This window comes from Myotis daubentonii, chromosome 17, assembly GCF_963259705.1.
Source record: "Myotis daubentonii chromosome 17, mMyoDau2.1, whole genome shotgun sequence".
Lineage (NCBI taxonomy): Eukaryota > Metazoa > Chordata > Mammalia > Chiroptera > Vespertilionidae > Myotis > Myotis daubentonii.
Window position 1 is genome coordinate 30,660,781 of NC_081856.1, and position 21,855 is coordinate 30,682,635.

The 21,855-nt window shown below is 44.7% G+C and overlaps 1 protein-coding gene and 1 long non-coding RNA gene across 4 annotated transcripts in view; both read left to right on the plus strand.

Annotated features, from left to right (window-relative positions):
- The window catches only part of EXT1 (exostosin glycosyltransferase 1), a 263,767-nt gene that overhangs the window by 48,169 nt on the left and 193,743 nt on the right, over window positions 1-21,855 (plus strand). The window lies entirely within an intron of this gene.
- LOC132219588 (uncharacterized) lies at window positions 1,399-20,841 on the plus strand. The gene is made up of 2 exons (XR_009449523.1): window positions 1,399-3,211; window positions 10,202-20,841. It is a non-coding gene; the product is annotated as an uncharacterized LOC132219588 (long non-coding RNA).

A 21,855-nucleotide genomic window follows, 5' to 3' on the forward strand; every position in this document is an offset into this window, starting at 1 on the left:
AAAAATGGGGACAGCATCCCTGCTATTAATGTATTGTGAGGAACACAGAATGGAAATACAATTTGATCTGCAAATCTTCTGTGTAGATGACCAACTCTCAGTTTCTTGGACTTTTTACTAGAAACCAGCCTGTGCTTTTAAAATCTTGAATGTACCTGGCTGGTTTAGAGCAGTTAGAGCGTCGGCCCACAGACCAAAGGATCTCGGGTTCGATTCCCTGTCAAGGGTACATACCTTGGTTATAGGCTTGCTCTCCAGCCTCAGTGGTCCTGTGGGAGGTGACCAATCAACGTGTCTCTTTCACATTGATCTCTCTCTCCCTCTCTCTCTCTCCTTCCCTCACTCCTATCCTTCTCCCCTCTGCTCTCTCTAAAAAAAAAATCAATGGAAAAAATATCCTTGGGTGAGGATTAAAAAAAAAAATCTTGGAATGTTATTTGGCTGACCAATTAAATACACATGTATTTTACTTAGCTTGTGGTGAATCTTGGGGTTCAAGTTGAACAAAGTGCTTTTCAAACTATCCCAGAAACCTAGCCAATTCTTCCCCTCACCCCAGAGTGTGCTGAGGCAGCCATGAGGGATATATCTTATTTTATGTTCGAACATTTGGGTAGAAAGCTTGGGGTATTGACCTTTGTGGGTTATGAAATGGTTTTAGGTGTGTAATGAGCCACACCATGGTTCTACACAGATGAACAATTTTATTAGCACATTTTCTAGGAAATGTATTTGTTGGTTACTCGAGTCAAACAAAACACAAATAAACTTCAAACTGCGTCACATACAACCCCCAACTCAAAGACTGGGATTTACAAATGTCTCCCTTGCACTGCAGTGGCTGCCAAAGGAATCCCCTTCCCTGTTTCAGCTGAATGTGCTTTTACTTTTTGCATGAATTGTCTTTGTTGATAATAGTAAAACAATAACAGTAATTTGAGCCTCTCTTGAATGTGTGTGTCAGCCCCCCTGCCAAGTGCTTTGCATGCAGCATTTCATTCATTCTCACTACAGTGCTCTCATAATGACTGATTTCGGATGAGAAGCTAGGGCAGTGAGGAGGGAAGCAGTCCCCCCCCCCCCCCAACCACAGTTCACAGACCCTGACTTTGCGTGTGTCTCTGTGATGTTGCTGCTTCCTCCTTTCAGGTTCAGGCATGACGCCTGCAAATCACTTTCCTCTGGGAACATCCAGTGTGCAGCCATTTCTGCTTTTCCTCTCACCTCATGATGTCAAGGAAGAGAAAATGGTGCTAGGCAGTGTCTTTAATAACAGAAAGCAGAAATACCTGTAAATTCCTCACACTGCTCCCCTCGAGGAGGCTCTGAGGGTGGTGTTCCAGCTTGTTCTTGGACGTGTTGATGCAGCCCTTAAATTGCTGAAGGTATGTCCTTTCTTTTTGTTTTTTTTTTTTTGTTTTCTCCTCACCTGAGGATATTTTTCCCATTGCTTTTCAGAGAGAGTGGAAAGGAGGGAGGAGGAGGAGAGATGACGAGAGAGAGAGAGAGAGAGAGAGAGAGAGAGAGAGAGAGAGAGAGATCAACTGATTGCCTCCCTCACATGAGCCAGGGATTGAACCCGCAACCCAGGTACGTGCCCTTGTCTGGGAATTGAACCCCAGAGCCTTCGATGCACAGGCTGGCACGGTAACCATGGAGCAACCCTGGCCAGGGCAAGGTATGTACTTCTTAATGGCCTCTCCTTTAACTTGAGGGCTGTGTGACAGGTTAAAGCAGGCTTTTCCAACAACCCCAAATATAAAGGGTCCTTACCGGCAGAGGCTATTCAGTACCACAGCCACCAGCTGAGAAACATCCTAGGGTCAAGCAGATGAGGCAACTCAAACATCACACAAAGTGCACCCCTTCCAGGTAGCCTCGGAGGCCCCTGAGTGCCGGCTTCCTAGGAACACAGCTTGGTGGTTGCAATCCCAGTGCTCTCAGGGCTCAAGCAGGTCTTGTGGGTGGAGCGCAGTGGAACTTTCCTGTGTTGGAAAGAGGGGCTGGGCAGGAGGTGGGCAAGATCCTCAGGTCTTCCCGGAGAAGTTGGAAATGTGGAATTTTAGGGAGAGTCTCCCATCTCTCAAACATCGGGATCAATTCAGACTTTTTGAGGGCCAAAGCCAACATGCCTGTTAGCCAAAATCAGCTTGCAGGAATCTAGTTTGTGACCTCTGGTTTAAGGCATGTTGATAAATGGATTTATTGGTAGTTCACTAAATGGAATCTGGGATTTATTTTATTTTGGGGGGTAAGATCATAACTCACAAAAAGAAGTTACTTATTCATCATTACTCAAGAGTTTGTTCATCTTGCAAAATATGGGAAATGTTGCTCTCTTGGGGCACATGATGCACGGTAGAGACATCCGCGGGTTGGTAATATTTGCCGGGATGGATGGGATTGTAGAAACATGTTCTTTAATGAACAGTTTTTGGTCTCCGTGTCCAGTTGTCTGAAATTGCAAGGGATTTCCTAAGTGGAGCAGTAGCATGTATGAGCAGGGGCCATGAACTGAGGCCTACTCTCTGTATTATTCCATTGATCAGCCAACTTTTAGTCAAAGAAGTAGAATCATAGTGAGTGTGATGGGATTAAGGGATTTACTCTAGAGATCGGGTCTTCCTCAAATATGAGAGGGGCTGGGGAAGTGAAGGTCTTACAGAGCGGGAAGAGGGGGACGAGGAGTCAGAGGATGAGAGGATGTCTCCCTGGAGGCCACCAAATAGGGTCCAGAGGAGGAAGCACAGGAGAGGTATGTTTCCACCTCTACAGTCAGTAACCACGTGTCTAGCGGTGGGGCTGGGGCTACTGTTGGTCAGCAGGGTCACTAATTGGGAAGACAAGGGGGTGTGTGCCTAAGTAAGCAAGGACAAATGGAGATTCACTGGGCACTTTCCACTTGTCCATTGACCTTCTTACAGTTACAGACTGGACTTCACTTCTACTTTCCAAATCTGGCACAAGCTCTTCATATGACCAACTGTGACTGGACCACAAGGGCAAGGGTATTCTGTTAAACGGGAGTTCCCAGCTACCACGTTGACAGTAGTAACATCAGTATGCTCAATGACCAAGAATGACTGCATCCGTAGGACTGTGCTACTGAGAATTCCTGGATTTTCTCCTCTGCCCTTAAAAGACTTCTTCCCACTCTGAATCATGGGACTGAAATAACAGGATTTGGGAATCTTGCCTTGGCCAGGCCAAAGTAGGTTGTCTGTTTTTTGGGTTTTTTTGTTTAGAATCTGTGCAGCTTGTTAACAGCCAGTCACATGTACATGCCCATCTATCAAGCATACATAACTATATCTGTTCACATTGATTCATGTACATATATCTGAATTTATATATAGTCTATTTAACCTACATCAAAAGATTTTCAATGGAAAATTTTTTGGGATTTTGACCCATCTCATGTTAAAAGTATTTTGTATCAAGTAGATACAGTGGTCCTCTTTAGAAAGCAGTTTTAGTTCTGGGAGTTCTCACACCAGATAAACTCAAACTGGGCTTAGATGTCTGTCTCTTTTCAACCAGTTACTGATATAATTGGTTCCTCCCCATATGAGGAAATACTGAGTCAAATAACTCTTGCTATGTACTTCCTCCACCCTTTGCCTGACTATGGAGCTCTTGTTAGAAGCAATGAGGGGAAACATATTTGCAAGTTAATGGCTGAAGTTGGCCATTTCCCCCAAAGTGTGAAGTGCTTTTAGGTAATAACTTCAACTACTTATTGTATTGTTGGTTACTTCTGCTCCTGGACTGGTGGGTAATAGGACTGCTGAGCAAGATAAGGTAAATTACTTTCCAAGCTCAGAACATTAATCTGGATGTCCTAGAGCACAGATACAGGTTTTCCCCCTTATTTCCTAAGGCTGCGACTAAACTCTAATCACATACTATCAATTTGGTAGGTGCTTGTTAGTAAGTTATTCTTGCCACAAAAGTGACCAAACTCCATTTTCCCTCCCTACATTGTATGTTCCTGGTGTGCATTTGTGTCTGTATGTGTGTGGGTTGGGAAGTGATGTGGTGTAGAAGTGTTGAGAAATATATTATTATCGAGGAATATTCTCCTGAAGCAACTAAACATTCTGGGTAGAGAAAGCAGTTTGCTCAGGTACAGACATTCATTGAACTCCTCCATGTGCTAGGCACTGACCTGGGAGCTTGGCCATCCTATGTACCAGTGGGAAGATTGCCTACTTAGTCATGGCCCAGAGGCAGGACAAAAGAATGGAAGTGGGACATTTGTGAATTCCACGCATCCCATTCATTAAGTTAGCATGTATTTACTGAGCACCTATTATGTTCCTCAGGCATTGGGCTGAGTACTGAGGATAAGGGGGTGACCAAAAAGCCGTGTTGGAGCTTACCGCGTAGATGGGGAACAGATAGTAATCAAAAGATTAGGCAACTAAGTATATATATTAATTACTGTGGTCAATGCTCTGAGGGTACTTAAATGGTGTGATGGGAGTAGGAACTTGGGACCTTGTCACAGAGGTTGGGAAAGGCTGTTTAGAGAGGACAGGGATTTGGGGTGGGGGAATAGACTGGCCTCTCCACCCTGTCTGTGTTATTAAGCTATCCTGCCCTTTACATACTGTAATTATAAAGAAGAGCATCCTTGAGGATGTTTCTGCCTCGCATCCCGGGGCCCGTTTTGGGGAAACCGAGTCACCCTTCAGGGCTGTTCGGTAACAGTGGAATAGTTGGCTCTTACTCTGAGGAGCTCTTTTCCACGCTGACGAGTTGGCCTCCTGAGCTCTCCGACGACACCTGCCAAGCCCACCAGGCACTTCATTCCCAGCCAAGGTTGGAAACGCACACAAGTTCCCCTCCAGGCTCCCTTTTCTGGTAGAACCCTTGACAATCTGCCCTTGCCTACTGCTTGGATTCCATCAATGTCTAGCTGGCGCGCCTGTCATCTCTTTCTTTGTGGGAAGCTTTCTGTTTTGTCTAGGCCAGACCGCCCAGTGCAGGACCCCTTCTTGCCCTTCCTCGCAGATGGTCACTCAGGTTCAGATTACACAGGTTTCTTCTTCACCCGGGGCCAGTTCTCTTTCGAACACACCGTTTTCAGACTTGCCTGCACATGTGCAGGTAGAGGGGTGGCTGTTAGGGGCCGGTAGATGGAGGTGGGAGGGGGTGGGTAAATAAACCAGCACAAGGAACATTTATCACATTCTTCCTGGAAACTCGTTGATTGCACTGAGTCCATTCATTTCCTTCTCTCTGATGAATGAATCAACAGGTGACTCACAGGGAGCTGCCAGTTAGAAGGTTGCAACATGTCCTCACTAGTTCTATCCTAAGACCTAGGAGAAAAGCTTATATTTGATGTGTTTTTAGGCAGAATGTGTCGATGCTTCTGAGATTTTTATCAAAAAATTTTCCCGAAAGGGAAGTATGGTTTGACTAAGGTTTGAGAAGCATTGTGTTAGATTGTCTTTTGTTTGCTGTCTGATTTTGAAGTGGTAAAGTGATCACTTAAGGTAAAATCAGTATAGGGAAATTTGGCAGAAATAATAGCAATTTCTGTTTGAGGGCATAATGAGCCTTAGTCATTTTTCACAATAGATATTTACATTAACAGTCATCATATCCTACATTTATGGAACACTTATTATACTTTGTGCATAGGGTTACAGTGGTGTGTGGAGTAATATTATCATTTAATCTTTACAGTAGTCTTAGGAAGGAGATTTGATCATCTTGATTTTATACATAAGGAAAGTGAAATAAGGTTAAATTATTACTAAGGGGTGGGTCTAAATGACAGGATGGGCCATCTGTCCTAGAATAACATGTTCCTTTTTCTGCAACATGCGCTCAGTAAGAGAACAAAGTTTCGTTTCTGATCTACATTTCTTCTTGCTGGAGAAAAGGCTCAAAACCGAACACAATTTCATGATCTGGCAAATTTTTCTTTGGATGCAAGTGAATATCAAAGAGAATGGTGACTCGTACACATATGTTCAGAGCAAGTTTATTTGTAATAGCCTTAAACTACACTTGTCCCTTACCATTGGGATTAGATAGGCTATGGCATAGCCATACAATGGAATAATATCCAACAATAGGAGGGAATGAACTATACGTACACACTCACATGGGTGAGTCTCAAAATATGTTAAATGAAAGAACTTGGGGGTGGTGTGGTGGGGGGGCAAGAGGAGAAGCATATGTACTAGATGATGCCATTTACATAAAATTCTGGGAAATGCAAATTAATTTACAATGACAAAGCGCAGATCAGTGGTTGTCTGAGAATGGTTGGGGGTGGTGGTAAAGAGAGGACCAGGAAGAAACTTTCAGGGGTGATGGATATATCATTAATTTGATTTTGGCGATGGTTTCAAGCACACACATACATCAGACTTAACCAAAGTGCACAAATTAAAAATGTGCAGTTTAGTGTGTGTCAGTCGTACTTCCCTAAAGCTGTTAAAATGGATATGCATACCCCATGAACACGGACAATAGTTTAGTGAAGGCCAAGGGAGGGGGAAATGGGGGGGGGGGTGAAGGGGAGCAAAGGGGGACACCTGCAGTAATGTCAACATTAAAGTTTTTTTTAAAAAATATTTTTTATTGATTTTTTACAGAGAGGAAGGGAGAGGGATAGAGAGTTAGAAACATCGATGAGAGAGAAACATCGATCAGCTGCCTCCTGCACACCCCCTACTGGGGATGTGCCTGCAACCAAGGTACATGCCCTTGACTGGAATCAAACCTGGGACCCTTCAGTCTGCAGGCCGATGCTCTATCGACTGAGCCAAACCAGTTAGGGCAACATTAAAGTTTTTAATAAAAAAATGCATCTATGCAGTAGGGGAAAGCAAAGAGAAGGATGTGTTTACGTGCGGGGCAATAAAAGAGAAATTTGTACAGTGGGAACCTCATTCACAGAGTGGCCCCTGAGGCCCAGAGAGTCGTTCTTGTGGGATCAGTCCACCAGCCGGTGCTTTATTGCACGTTCTGCGAGTTCTTTGGGGCAAGGGGCCCCATTCAGAAAGAGCCTGAGCGTGGGAATCAGTTGGATATGGACTCGAGTCCTGGCTCTCCCACTTCCTCAGGCTGAAGCCGTTGAACTCCCTTACCTGGTGTTAGCTTCAGTTTTGTCGTGGGGAAAACAGAGATAACCTTATCTTTATTTCAGGGTTGTCCTGAGGATATCAATATATATCAGATGCTTGGCCAAAGTTTGGGGCACATGGTAGGAATGCAGTGGCAGTGGTTTTTATTACCAACGGTGCCGGCCGGGGCTCATTTTATCTGAAAGGAGGGGAAACGATTGCTGTGGACGGGTCTCCTTGGGCGAACTCCACTCGAAATACCGTTTGAAGCCTGTACGGGGGTTAGACATGTGGAATGAGCTGAGTGGAAGTGTGGAGATGGGACCGTCTGCATCAGAGTTTTGATAGGGGGAGGTCAGGAAGGAGGAGAGCAAGAAAGCCTCCTTGCTAGGAAAGATGGTTTCCTAGATAGTTTTGGTTGCAATTAGTCACTAGGGTTGAAGGCAGTGGCAGAGAAAAGGAATGGAGGGAAGATCTGTGTCTGAGGGCACTTCTCTGAGTCTGACATTATGGACATTTCAGTCTGGCTGTTCTTTGTGGTGGGTGCTTGTCCTGTGCCTCGTAGGACGTTTAGCTGCATCCCTGGCCTCCACCCACCTGATGCCAGTGGCATCCCTTTCCATTATCTCTAGCCTGCCAGGTGTCCCCTGAGGACCACTGCCCCCGTGGCTACAGCAGCTTCACTGAGGGTGATGTTTTCCTCGTTGGGAGGGAGAAAGGACTGGAGCTGGCACCTGAATGAAATGAGCTGTCTGGGCGGTGGAGAGTCAGCAGAGTGGAGTGGTGCAGAGCTTTGATCAAGAGTCAGAACTGCTTCATATCCTGGTTTCCCCACTTACAGGCTACATGGCCTTTGGCAAATAACCTAGTTGTACTTCAGTTCCTTTATCTGTAAAGTGGGCGCAATTATAGTACCTACCAATAGGGTTGTTGTGAGAGTAAATAAATTAAATTGTAACTGAAACCATTAATTATTTGCTGAAAGAAAAGCAGCCTTCCTCCTTTATTCAGAGGACTTTGAAAGCTGCCAGTGGGAAAACAAGGAACTCTTCCTCCTCTAGCAATCTGGAGTTGATTTTTAAAGTGCCCATCTCTTGAAAAGGCCTGTTAACAAATTAGTCTGAAATGAAGATTTTGAAAGATAAATGTGGAAAATGGCACTTTGTCTCAGGCTGATTCTTCCTCTTCCACGGAGAGGTCCTTGTGTGATTATGTAAGAGCCTGGTCCCCTGTCCAGCCCAGGGCGGGGCTGTTGGCCAGGAGAGTGGCTGTGTGGCGTACAGGTACTTCGGGGAGTGGCCCTGGCCTCAGGGAAATCTCCGTCTTTTTGGAACTGGAAACTGTGCCAGACACCACAGCAGACCGTGAGAGGCTCAGAAAGGGCCTCCACTCCAGTGGGTCTTTGCAGTGACCCCGGAGACGTGGTGTGACCATGTTCCACTCGAAGCCGTCTGCTGCTCCTGCAACACACTTGTTTTAGAGGCAGCTTTGGAGATGCTATTAGGGACGCGTCAGGCTTCAACAGATGAGAAGTTCCTCCCTGCCACCCCAGAGAGGGAGAGAGCCGAGTAGAGCCTGGCAGGATGACGGATGCGGTGGCTTATCAAGGTTGTGAGTGGCAGCTGGCCTCATTGTGTCCCACATTCACAGAGGGATCCCCTAACAGGGCAGCAAGCCCAGGATTCTCTCCCAAATTCCTCAGATTCCAGATACACAAAGGAGGTGCCCTGGGGCGGGAGCCAGGTCCCCCAGGAAGGCAGGTTTATTTTTAAGCCCTTGTGTTGTCTTCACTTGCAGACAGATGGGCCTCCCCTATCCCAGATAGGAGCTGTTGAATCACAGTTGCTTCTTACTTTCTTTACTCATCTAATCTCATGAATCCGAGCCGCTTTGGAGCACCCTTTGAAATGTTCCCAAACACAGCGACAATCATTTGGTCTGGGACTTCCTTTGGAGAGGTGAATACAAAACAGAGTTTAAAGATGTTTTTGATTTTTTTACCTCAAAGAGAGGAAGCTTGTTCTGTGGACTAACATGCCACCCTGTGAGTACAATGTTTACGTTCGCCCAGTTGTCTTAAGAGCATGGAAAATCCTCCCGATAATTCAGGTTCATTTGACATTTTTTCTAAATTTATTGGGGCTCGGGCTGATTCAACTGAGAAAAACAATAGAGATACAAGTAAGCGACACCCAAACCCCCAGACAGTGAAATAAAAGCAAACTGTGTATCCATGTCTTCTCATTCAGAAATATTGATTGAAAAACAAAAGTGCCAAGATTTAAAAAATCAGGATGCACTTATTAGGAGGAAATGCCCTGAGGATTTTTTTTTTTTTTTTGATAGTCTTTCCTAAACATTTCAAACTGATTGACCAAGGATAAACAGGATATTACCTACTGGCCAATGTGGTGTGGCGCCTTCATCTCTAAAGTGAGAGTGGCCTCAATTTTGCTCATTTGCCGTTATTCTCCCTCTCATTGTTAAAGGTTGGACAATGGTAAGGGTTGGTTGACATGATTCACATATGACCTTGATGTAGAAAGACACTGAGAGAGCGGAGCCTCCCAGCTCTAAGCCTAGTTTCTTTATGACTCTCAAAGATGTCTTTGACACTTAGCAATGCTCCCACACCCTCGCTTCCCTTGACTCTCCCGGAAGCATGCAGTATGGCCGCTCCCCTTTCCGAAGGCCAGTGTGACCTCCGAATGTGATTACACTTTATGTCGGGATTGGATATCAGGAAATAGCAAGCCAGCCATGTGGAGAAGACACTGTACCTTTTCAGGATCCATTTAGTGCATGATTGATCTTACTGACGCTGCTCGTTTCGAGTGTAGAGCGGATGGGGGTTTACCTGCAGCAACTGGTCAGCACTCTGTTTGGGAAAAGTAACGGGAGAAAAGAACATGGGTTAGTTGCTAAGTTCACTCCACATTCTAATATTAGGAAATCAGCCCTTCATTGCTAATTGGGAAAAATATTCATCCTGTCATAGGTCTTTCATCTTTGGCCAGGGTCACCTTCCCTTAATGTGTTTTCCCTGCCCAACCTATTCATCTCCTATTTTTGTGATTTTCAGCTGGTTTTATTTACTCTTCTTTTCTCTCCAGAATCACTGAGAGGCGATTGTGCCCAGGAAGCAAACTGAATTTACAGGATGCTTCAGAGATTTCAAAAAGGACCAATCTCAAAACTGCATGCTAACACGTGAACTGAGTTCATTTTACTTAATCATGGCTGCAATGCATGGATTATTCTTTCTCTGCCAGTGTTGATGGCAGGAGTTTCTTTACATTCTTTCTGTGTGGTGTGATGGAGAAGACGCTTGGCTTATGAGCTAGGAATGAGGTTTTAAACAACATGAAGCAACACAGAACATTTTCCCATCAAATTCAGAGTAGCATAATCTCCCTTCCTGGTTTTCACATTTTGAAATGGTTAAAAAACACACAGAGAAGAATGTTTATTCATGTGAAAATGATATGAAATTCAAATGTCAGTGTCCATCAATAAAGTTTTATTGGAACCCAACCGCATTCATTCATTCGCTTCTTATCTCTGGCTGATCTCCCCCCACAGTGGCAGAGTTGAGTCATTGCAGTAGACACTGGTCCGCAAAGCTTGGAATGTCTCCTATCTGGTTCCTTACCAGAAAGTTTGCTTCCCCGAGGTGGGAGGCAGGCCGAGACTTGCGAACTATCAGTAAGCGAAAGAGCGATTTCCTCAAAGGTGCAAGGATTACAGATTGTTCTACTTCAGGACAAAATGGTGAGGGCAAAAATGCAATGACATAAAACATATATAATACTTTATATAGGTTTACCATGTATGTATGGCTAAAGTGGAATAATCTGAAATAATAGTAGAAAATGTCCTTTTCAAAGCCTGACAGTCACTAAGAACTAGGAGCTCCCTTCACACTCCCAGCCTCCTCCTTCCTTTATCCAGTGTCTTTCCTTCCTTCCCAGGGCTAGTGGCGTTCAGCCCCGAGGGCAGCAAACTGTCACTTTACCTTGAGGTGAATAAGTAGGCAGAATTGGTCGTGACTTTGAATGAAAAGCACACCAGACAGATTGCAGTCCGTGGACCTTGGGAGGAACTGCTGGGCGAGAGGAACATGGAGCATTGACCTGTGGTGGGGGGTGTCACACGTGACACTAAGCGGACAGTGAGGGGGCTCCTGCCACCACATGGCCAGCTCCACCTGCAGGGCTGTGTTTTTTCCCCCTTCACACACTTCTGGGTCACCTCACGTGGGTGCTTTCTAAACTGCCAACCCAGCGGCCAAAAAGAAATACAAAGCTTCGCATGAAGATGAAGGCTCTTTGGCAAGGTCTTCCTCTGTCACGTAGCGAGCACGGCAAACAGAGAACTCCCTTCTTTTGGACGTAAGTTACAATATTTCCCCCCTCTTTTATTACTTTCAAAGCTGGCAGCCTCATAAGAGCAGCATTCAAATAGACTGCGAGAGGGACACGGCGTCGTGAATGGGGTGTTTCTTGTCCTCCTGGCCCCCTTCCCTTTGTGCTGTCCCCGCACCGTGTATTCACCACCTTGCGAGGTCGGAACTTTGCCAGTAACTGGATTCTGGACCTTGTGGGTCCCTCTCTGAATCTGCTGCTTGCCCAGTGAAATGAGTTAATCTCTTCTGTTTGTAGAATAAATCTAATCAACTTGTTTTAGACTCATTTAGATGATTCGTATATGTGGTCACTCACCTAAGCAAACGGGGGGGTCATGCTGATGCTGTGTACTCATTACAGTTTGGGGTTTAATGTGAAATTTACCCACATTGATGAACGATGTGCCTAGTTGGCCTTTTACGTTTTTTGCAGTTTTTTTTTTTTTTTAAAAGCTCTACTTTCGTATCTTTCTCCTTTTTAAAAATATTTTCACATGACCTTCCAGCCTGAAGCAGTTGGCTGTAAAGTGGTGGGGGTGTCACGCTGAACCTTTTATAGCTTGGATTTTTTTTTTTTTTTGGAAGAGTGGATAACAGCTTTAGTTCTTCTTATTGGCTTATGATAGTCTGGAATTATTTTATAGATTGTGTTCAGCTGCCAGCATGGCGCTTGGCGAGATTAATTTGTGCAGCTTTCCATTGGCTGAATAGTATTCATTCTTCGGATTCTTGTTCAGAAGGGATTAGCCAAGTGAACTGGGAAACGTGCCTTTGCGGCAGAGTTTTCGCTGGTTGTGATAATCAATGAACAATCTGGTGGCTGATTTAATTCAATTCTTACAGAACTAGCTGACTCATTGGCTCTTAATGCTTCTTAACTTCTGTAGTGTTTTCATCTTCCGTTTCTTGCACATATATCAGCATCATAGTGGACAACATTGTTCAGAACTGAACATTCCCCCTGGGGACCTGGCTCAGGTACTCAGCATACATATCTTATGAAATGAGATTCAAGGAAGTTGTTTTGGGCTGTCTGTGTTTGCTGCCTTTCTTCTATGGGGAAATATTGCTTTGAAAAGGAAAAATGAATTTACTTTTTTTTTTTGTAAAGGGAGGGTTAAAACAAAATTAAAAATAAGACACGTGACATCTTAGAGACCTGTAAAGGCGTAGAACTTTCAAAGCATGGCTTTGGTATTGCATTATTGATAGGGCTAAATAATGTATAGTGACGCCTGTGCCCTGTGGGGTGGTCACAGCCTGTTCTACCAAGAGGCCAGGTTTCTGTACAGATCTACAGTTCAGCTTTGTGTATCAGGGAAGTGACTGCAAAAGAGAGGGGTGAGTTTAGGAAAACTTTCCCCCTTCTTTGTTTTTCAATTGTTTCCTCCTGGGCTTTGTTCATCTGAACAATGCATTGACTTGCTTGATGTAGGGGAGCTGGCTGCTTGCTTATAAATTGCAGTAAACATGTCTTTTGGCTACCTGGGAGCAGAGGAGTAAAGGTCTCAGATACTGGTATGCGTGTATATATCTTCCCAGCCTCAGTTTTAGCCTAAATTTAAATGACAGGTAAATCTTGGGTTGCAAGATTTAATAAATACAGGGTGGGCAGGTACATTTGAATTTCAGATACACAGTGAATGATTTTTTTCAAAAAGTTTATTTTTTATTGATTTCAAAGAGGAAGGGAAGAGGAGAGAGAGATAGAAACATCAATGATGAGAGAGAATCATTGATTGGTTGCCTCCTGCATGCGCCCCCTCCCCGCCACGGGATTGAGCCCACAATCTGGGCATGTGCCCTTGACCAGAATCGAACCTGGGACCCTTCAGTCTGCAGGCAGATGCTCTATCCACTGAGCCAATCCGGCTAGGACCACAGGGAATAATTTTTAAATACTTAAGTATGCCCCTGTATTTTATCTGGCAACCCTAGGTACTAGTAAGTGTCAAGAGAGCCAGGATTCTCTATCCTGAGGGCACTCAAGTTAAATCAGAGATAATTGTGAGTGGGATGGAAGAATGGGAGAGTGCCATTTATTAAGCATTTTTCATATCAAGTCCTTTGTATTTAGTCCTCCGCTTGTGAGGTGTGCATTGTAAATCCTTTATACCTTGGAGGGTAAAAGTAACTAGCATGTAATGAGTGCCTTCCATGTGCTGGGCACTGTTCTAAGAACTTAGATGTTTTCAGTGCTGAAAATAACCCGATGAAGGTTAAGTACTATTAGGATTTCTTTTTAACAGACCTGGTGGGTGCAAACCGAGCTGAGGTCGTTTTCGATGGCTAAGGGACTGTTTGGGGCTGAAGAACAAGGATGCATGGGAGTATCTCACCTAAGGTCACAGAGTTAGAAATTAGTGTAGCCAGAATTCCAGTGCTGGTCCCTTCACTCCAGCAGTGTTTTGCTGCATCTTTGAAGCCCCTGGGGGAGCTATAACCGCCCCCCCCTCCGCTCCCCCCCTCCCCCTGAGACCTGGGCTCACCCCCAGAGTTGGGTTTCCCTGACCCGAGAGTGGCTTGGCCATCCGATTTTTAAAGCCTCCCCAGGCGATTCTAATGTGCAGCCCTGGTGGAAGGTGGCTGCTTTGCCCCTTTCTTGGAGGAAAACAGATTAGTCTCTGGGAAATCGAGTCGCTCTATGTGGCCATCCCTCCCCCTCCTCCCCAGAAACGCACCATTCCAAATCTGGCAGCTAATTCTTCATGGTCTTTGTTTCCTCAAAATTATTTTCAGGAAGTCCTGGTGAATATATGTTGGGGGCTAAACAAACCACAAAAAAAAAGAACTCTTGGGGGTATTCTGTTGATGTATTTTCTGAGCCGTCTTTTCATTCCCAATCCTCCCTTATGCTTCCTGGAGGAGGGAATGGCCTTTTGTTCTTCATTTCGCTCCAGCTGGGCACCAGGCTGGGTGTCAGAGGAGGTTTCCAGATGAAGAAAACTAGAGCCCTCCCCTCCAGGAGTTTTCAATCTTGGAAGGGAAGTATATCTGTGTAATTCTAGGTTTAATTTTCTGAAACTCACTTCCGAGGAGTGCCAAGTATGAAGTAATTCAGAGGTGGCAGAGGCAGGGGAAGTGGCGCGGACAGGGCCCCTGCTGTCCGCAGTCTTGGTTTGAATGCCTGCCCCGCCTCTATCCCCTGTCCTCTCTGCCTCCATGCCCGCCTTGGCATGGGGGGCATGCTAGTCCTTTGATGGGAGGCCAGAGTCCATTAGTGCCAGTGGACTGCACACAGCTGGCCCCGCCCAGGGTATAGGCCGGTCAGCGTGAGCTGCAGCTTCTATGCCTCTCTTAGTTTTCCAGAGGCCTTACTGACACGGATGGTCCTAGTGGGTGACTGCGCTTTAGCGAGTGTTCCTTGAACTCACAGGATCAAGGATTTTCCTGAATTGGTAGCCCCTGAGGAGTCAGGGAGGTGTGTGAATGGGAAACCAAACACTTCTAGAAGAATACGTGTGGCCCATGGGAACTGAAATGGGATACCATGGGACCCCCAGACTCTGGCTTGGATAAGCCAGGAAGAATGGGGGCCTTAACGAGCTTGAAGGCCACAGAAATAGAAGGAGAGGAAGGCCTTTGGTGCAGGGTCTCCGGTCGGTATTACATATGGTGCCTGAGGGGGAAAGAGGGAGACTGAGCCTGTCTTGATGGTGACATTCACAGATGGATGACACAGGAGAGGCTAATTGTTAAAGGGGAAATGATGATGAATTGGGTTCTGGGCAAAGTTATAGCGCAGCCTTCATCGAAGGCAAAGCAGTGCCACATTCCTCATTATTATGCACATGCTGTGATTACACATTTGGGGATAATGTAGAATCTCTCCCTAACTTCCCCTCGCTTAAGAGCGCGAATGAAGGAAGGTTCGCACCACTACTACCATCCCATCTGTCCTTTGTGGTGAACTTGTGCTTTCTTCTCTGAGTTTGTTTAGGTCTAAGTATAATACTTTGCATAGGAAATCGATAAATCTTCTATTATTGTTTGACCGATGGGGCAATTTCTTTATTACCAGACAGTTCTGCAAGCAATAAATACTTCTAATATCCTGAGTATATTTATTCCTAAATGGGAGTTAGAGTAATGAGGCATTTACTAATGCCAGGCTCAACTTATAATTCAGAAACAGACAGCAGATGACTCGCACTGTTCCCACTCTCGATTTTTAAGGTCATGGGAAAGCTTTCGTTTTTTTGTTGCGAGCTCAATACTTTGTGCACGACGTGTTGGGCCTTTTAGAAGATCGCTAACACTTAAACATGTTATCTTTGCCAGTGTAGCCTGGGCCAGGGGTTGGCACACTTTTTCTGTGAAGAGCCAGATAGTAAATATTTTAGGCTCTATGGGCCATACAGTCTCTGTCGCAATGACTCAGCTTTGCTGTCATCACAAGAAAACAGCCATAGACAGTGTGTAAACAAATGAGCTCTGCTATGTTCCAGTAAAAGTTTGTTTATGTAAGTGTGCCATAGTCTGGATTCGGCCCTCAGGCCGTAGCTTTCTGACTCCTTGGGTGACAGTATGTGGGCCGTGGGGACAACAACTGTTGGTTTGATTGGCCAGTTCTCAGCTGTGTGACATATCCACTCTGATCTCTAATATTTCTCAGCTTTAAAGTGGGATCAATAGAAAAACCAGCATTCTGAGGACTATTTTGATATTAAGTGAGATCACACCAGTGGTTTTGCATAATGACCAGCACATGGGAAGGGCACAGAAAACGTTAGGTAAAGGCAAAAAACGACAACGTTCCTGTTTGTTCTGCATCATTTAATAATCCTGATATTCGATTGCAGTCATTTTAAGGTAAGGAGAGATAGTGAGGCCAAATTTTTGAAAGACCTCATAGGTTCAGAATGTGTACAGTGAACATATGTAAACTAGTTACCTGGTTTTTAACAGGCTAGAAAAAGTTGATGAGATCGTGGGAAGCTCCATGTAGCTGATAGTGTTTATTCACCAGGAAGTTTTTTTTCTCAAAAATTATGTCATTCCCTTTCTGGAAGTGAGTTAGACTTCAACCTATTTTTTGCCATAAATAGGGGCTCTTCTGCCCCCAAATAGCAGAAGTGTAAGGACTAAAAGGTTTTTTTCTGGATATGAAACGTAACAAGCACTTATTGAGCGCCTGCTGTGTGCACATTATGTGAAGTGTCACTACTGCAGAGGAAGTCTCATTAATCATGTGTGAGAAATGGCTCACCTGTCCAAATTTCAAATGACGGACTGGGAAACAGAAACATGGCAAAAATGAGACTTTTAATAACACTCTCAAGAGCGGGCATCCATTATACAGGCACACGTGTGGGGCAGGGAACATAGCCTATTTATTTAGTCCCTCTTCTGGTTCTTCATTGGCTGAGTACTATTTGGTCACCTGTTTCCTAATACGTTGCCTAGGTCTTGCTGTCTCCCATTGGGCCATTTAAAATGTTGGACAAAGACCTTTCTAGGTGTCTTCACCTCCCTTTGTTTAGGGTAATCTTCCTGGAAAATGTGTTATCAGCCACATGCACAGCTCTCATACCCTCTCCCCACGCCCCACTTCCCGTTCCCCACATCCTGTTTGCTCTGGGGAAATTCAGTAACTGCCTGGCCACATGGTATTTCTTTCCTATGAAGATGAATCAGAGGCATGTGTCTTACATCATGGAGCTGGTAGTGGAGTTGGACGAGAAATACACATCTATGTGAACCTGCCAGGCTCAATGCTAAGACAGTATGTAAATAAGTGAGTGCTCAGGTGCACAAGGGGGCCATGTAAAGTTGCTGAGATTCAATGTGAGAAAAAACGTCATATCAGATAGTGTTAGCCAGTAGAAGCTTCATGAAGGAAAGTCTGGATGGGGGAATTGTGTGTGTAATTTATCTTGTTGGTTAGAAATAATTCTGCCAGTTCCCCATGGGCATCGAGCTCTAAGTTTGGCAGGTAAAGTGTTTCCTCATTTTCAAAACAGGGCACCGAATCACCAAGGCAGGGATATAAAGGGTGAAACTTTGTGGTAACAACCCACAGGACAGTAATGGCTCTAGGCATTTGGTTTTGCTTCACACTTCAAATAACCCAACAGTGAGGTTGACTTATTTATTCATGAAAGCATGCCCCATTCAACTGCTGCTTGTGCCTGGAATCCTTGCTGTGGGCGATCTGGTGAGAACAGTGATGGGGAGATGGCGGGAAGGAGCAGTCCCCGCAGGAGGATGGTGGGTCCACAGATCAGGGATGTAGGGCTGTTGGGCTCATTGCCATATATCTGGAGTATTGGAACTGGTGTGCCATAGAGTTGGAGCTCAATACATATTCTCTGAGTAAATGGGCAAAAGAAATATTTGAGGTATGCCTGTTGCCCTGAATTTGGTGTTAGGCATACAAGAAGAGTAGTCTAATGACAAAGTGGACATAAAAGAAGTGAGAATAATTTAATGGGGGCTGTGATAGGTGTTGAGGTGGGCATAGGTGAGAGAGCCAGGAAGGCTTCAGAGATGGCATTGTATGAGCTTCGTCTTTAAGGATGGGTGGGTTATATCAGGTGTACCAGGGCAATGAGGACAGGGAAGGGCGTGATCAGCAAGAGGAGTAGCAAAAGCCTGGTGGGGTTAAGGAACAAGGTGGATTTGGGGACTACTTACAAGCCCCCATGATGACAGTGGAAGGCTCATGAGATGGGTAATTGGTACACATGCCCCAAACTCCTTCACAGGTGCTTTATTGATGTTCATCAGGGCAAACTGTGAAGAAAGAGTTGGTAGGAGGGACCTTATCCATGCAGCTGGCCAGGTCCCCTCACCCAGCCCCAGGCTCAGCAGGTGACAGATGTGATATTTGGCCAATGTATTTTTCATTGTTTTGTTTTTTTAAAAAATATATTTTTATTGATTTCAGAGAGGAAGATAGAGGGAGAGATAGATATTAAGTACATCTAGCATAATTCTTCCAGCTGGTAGTAATTGACATGTTCTGCTTTAAATAACAGCTACCATTTATCAAGGAACATGGTTCATGTGCCACACATTGTTCTAAGGGCTTCACCTCCAATCTTTGGTATGGATTTCTTACAATAGTCCTGTGAGCTAGGTACCTGTATCATCCTTACCCCTGTTGCTTTGTGGCAAAGACCTTCTCTGTTTTCTCCCATGCCTAGAAAGGTGCCTGGCCCATCTGGTGTGGCTTGGTGGGTGGTTGAGCGTCAACCCATGAACCAGGAGGTCAGGGTTCGATTCCTGGTCAGGGCAAATGCCTGGGTTGCGGGCTCAATCCCCCATGGAGAGCGTGCAGGAGGCAGCTGATTAATGAATCTCTCTCATCATTGAGGTTTCTCTCTGTCCCTCTCATTTCCTCTCTCTGAAATCAATAAAAATATATTAAAAGATAAATAAAAAGGTGCCTGGCACATCTGAAGTGCTGGGTTTTGAATGGATTCATCGAGTGCAGACATAGTTTGACCACATCACATCACACTGGTTCTGAGACTAGGACTGGACTTTTCACCCTGTACATGTCAGCTGCCTAATGCCTGGAGGAGGAAATCCCAGTGGTCTTCAGACTTGAAGATTCGTGGTTACTGTTCAAGTTGTGGAACGCCCTACACAAACACTTCTGGTCATTTTCTACAATGTTGTGGATAAGAAAATTTACAATAAATTTGATATTCTTTAGAAATGGCCTTGCATTTCAGACATTTGTGACAAGATATGTGTATACTTCTAATTTGTGTATGGATAATGCTTGCTTTGCAGGAAGACGGGGTGCCTTGCAATAACCTGACCCCAACACTGACAGATTGGGGAACTTGTGGCTTAGAACATGAACTTCCTCTCTGGGAGTCTGGGTGAGGCCCGGGCCTGGGCTGACCTGAGGGTTGGAAATTTAGTGGCTCAGCTCAGAGACCTCCTGTGAACAACTGTTTACTGCTTCCTGTTAAACAAGGACAGTTCTTTCCTTTCACATATTTTCTAAGGCTTTGTCCTCCATACTGTGAGAAACAAGGAAGTTCTTTGCCCCAGGGAGCTTGTAGTCTGCTGGAGGAGACCAAACTCATGGAAATGGGGCAGAATGTGGCAAGTGCCTTCATAGAAGCTGCAGGAGCTTAGAGGAGAGAAGAGATTGGCTTTGGGTGCCCCCCTCACACATTTATCTGTGGCCCTTCGATCTGGACAAACACCACTATTTTCTGCCTCATTCCAGCTGCAGCGTGGGTGTTCTCGATGGATGCCAAAAGGAAATGTCCACTGATAACGCTGAACATGGCACTGGCCCCTTAGACTTGCAGTCCAGTCTATGGAAGCAAGGCAAAAACACAGACTAAGAGAAGAGGGTAATGAAGGACTGATGTGTGATATAATCAGTAACCCAACAAATGTGCCTAGCATTTTCTCCCACCCTTATCTCCCAAGATAACCAAAAGATGGCTTCATAAAACAGTTTCCTGCAATCTCCCATCACTTTAATTACTCTTGGGATTCCCATCTCCGGGGAACAAAGACACTTGTAGGGAGAAAGAGTTGCTGCAGAGTTTGGCATGAGTCTGTAGTTTTAAGGTCTGGTAATTAGACCAGCAGGGTGTTTTTTTGTTGTTGTTGTTGTTGTTTTTTTAACTATGGAGCAATTTGTTAAAAATAATGTTAAAAAAAATACACCAAAATCTGGTTACTTGCCATAATGGGAAGGAAGGAGGTTTCAGAGGTCAGACATTGGGTCTTCCTACTTCTCATTTGAGATTTTTATGAGCTAGAGAGCTTCTTCATTAAATCGCAGTTTCAGCGTGGCAGGGCTCTATCCTGTGCTGCCATAGAATTTTTGAAATCCAGGTACACTTCAGAATGGGAGTGTGAAGTGGGCGTGCTAAGTGGACGTAGCGGAAGTGCTATTAGTTGCCTGCCTGCTTTAGTAGTTTTGTTTTGTTTGTGTGTTCATTTATTTCTGGAAAAAACCATCAAGCCTGCACAGTTAGTACCCCATCTCACCGGCCCAGCCAAAGGAAGTTTTAGACCTTTTCATCTTTACTCATAATTCATGTGAATTCTTGGTGCCTGCTGGGGTGTTCAGTGAAAATAATTCATCAGCCATTTCTTAAAAGAAAAAAAGTCTCAGTTTTCTGGCATTTTGACTTGACATAACCAGTTGGCGATCTTTTCATTGTACTTCTGGTTCTTAAAATTGAGATAGATGATAGGCTTAACCTTGGAGTAAAAAAAAAAAAAAATAGCCAATAAATTATCTGGGCATATCTAGCCCAACATACATTTTAAAAAATATATACTTTCACTGTTCAGAATTAGATGATGCCCATTTAAAACTTATGAAACCTTTATTTCTAGAATGAAGGAATACATCTTTTTTTTTTTAAAGAAATCAATTCACAGATGTACTTTTCCACTTAAAATTTTTGGACCACGGGTAACTGAAATACGGAAAGCGAAACCATGGAGAAGCGGGGGCTGCTGGATAGCGCTGGTGGTGGGTAAGCTGGAGTACCTGGGGAGAGGCTCAAACTTGGAGAGAAGTTAGCGCGCCATTTCGGTATCTTAGGCAGGAGATGAATGAGGCTCATGCCAGGTGGCAAAAAAAGGGGAGGCTGCTGAGACACATCAGAGGGCAGAATAGACAGGTTGTGGGGGAGCCGGAAAGGTGCAGGGGAAAGAGGTCCGGCTGGGGTAACTAGCTGGAGAGCAGTGTCATTACCACGGTTAGAATCTGGTGGGGGAGAATATGTTTCTGAGCATGTCAGCGTTGCAGTTCCCAGGGAGCGTGTGTATGAACATGTTCATTAGCCAGCGGGAAATATGAAAGTGGAATTCAGGAGTGAGTTGGAATTTAGGAATGTAAGTTTGGAAGCCACAGAAACATGGAAAAAAAACAAACAAAACCAGCAAAACACCCCAGCACCCGAGCTACAGAGAAAAGGAAGCAAAAGACACCAGAGTAAAATGTGTCATGAATGCGTAGGGGCTCGTGTTTGTTTAGTTTGAGATAAGGGCCCACGCTCAGCTTGTAGCGTGCAAGAGAGACAGGGCGTTCTCTGCACAGGTTAAAGAGGTTACCGACTCTGTTCTCGTGAATTCATCCTATTTAACTTCTCACCCTGGAGAAGCAGAAAAATCCCAACAGACCCATTATGTCAGCTTTTTAAAATTTTAACTTGGAAGAAGTCCAAATGTGAATATTTATGAATTTAAAGAAATGTTCAGTATGGATTCCAAGTGTGGTAAAGGAAAGCGTATTTCTGAGGAGGATACATTTTTTTAATGGACTGAGAAACTGTGCCTTTTAAGAGTTTGGGATTTTTGAGAGAGAGATGGGGGGAGGGAGAGAGGGAATTCGAACTGCATTCATAGAAGTTGCATCTGAAGTCACTC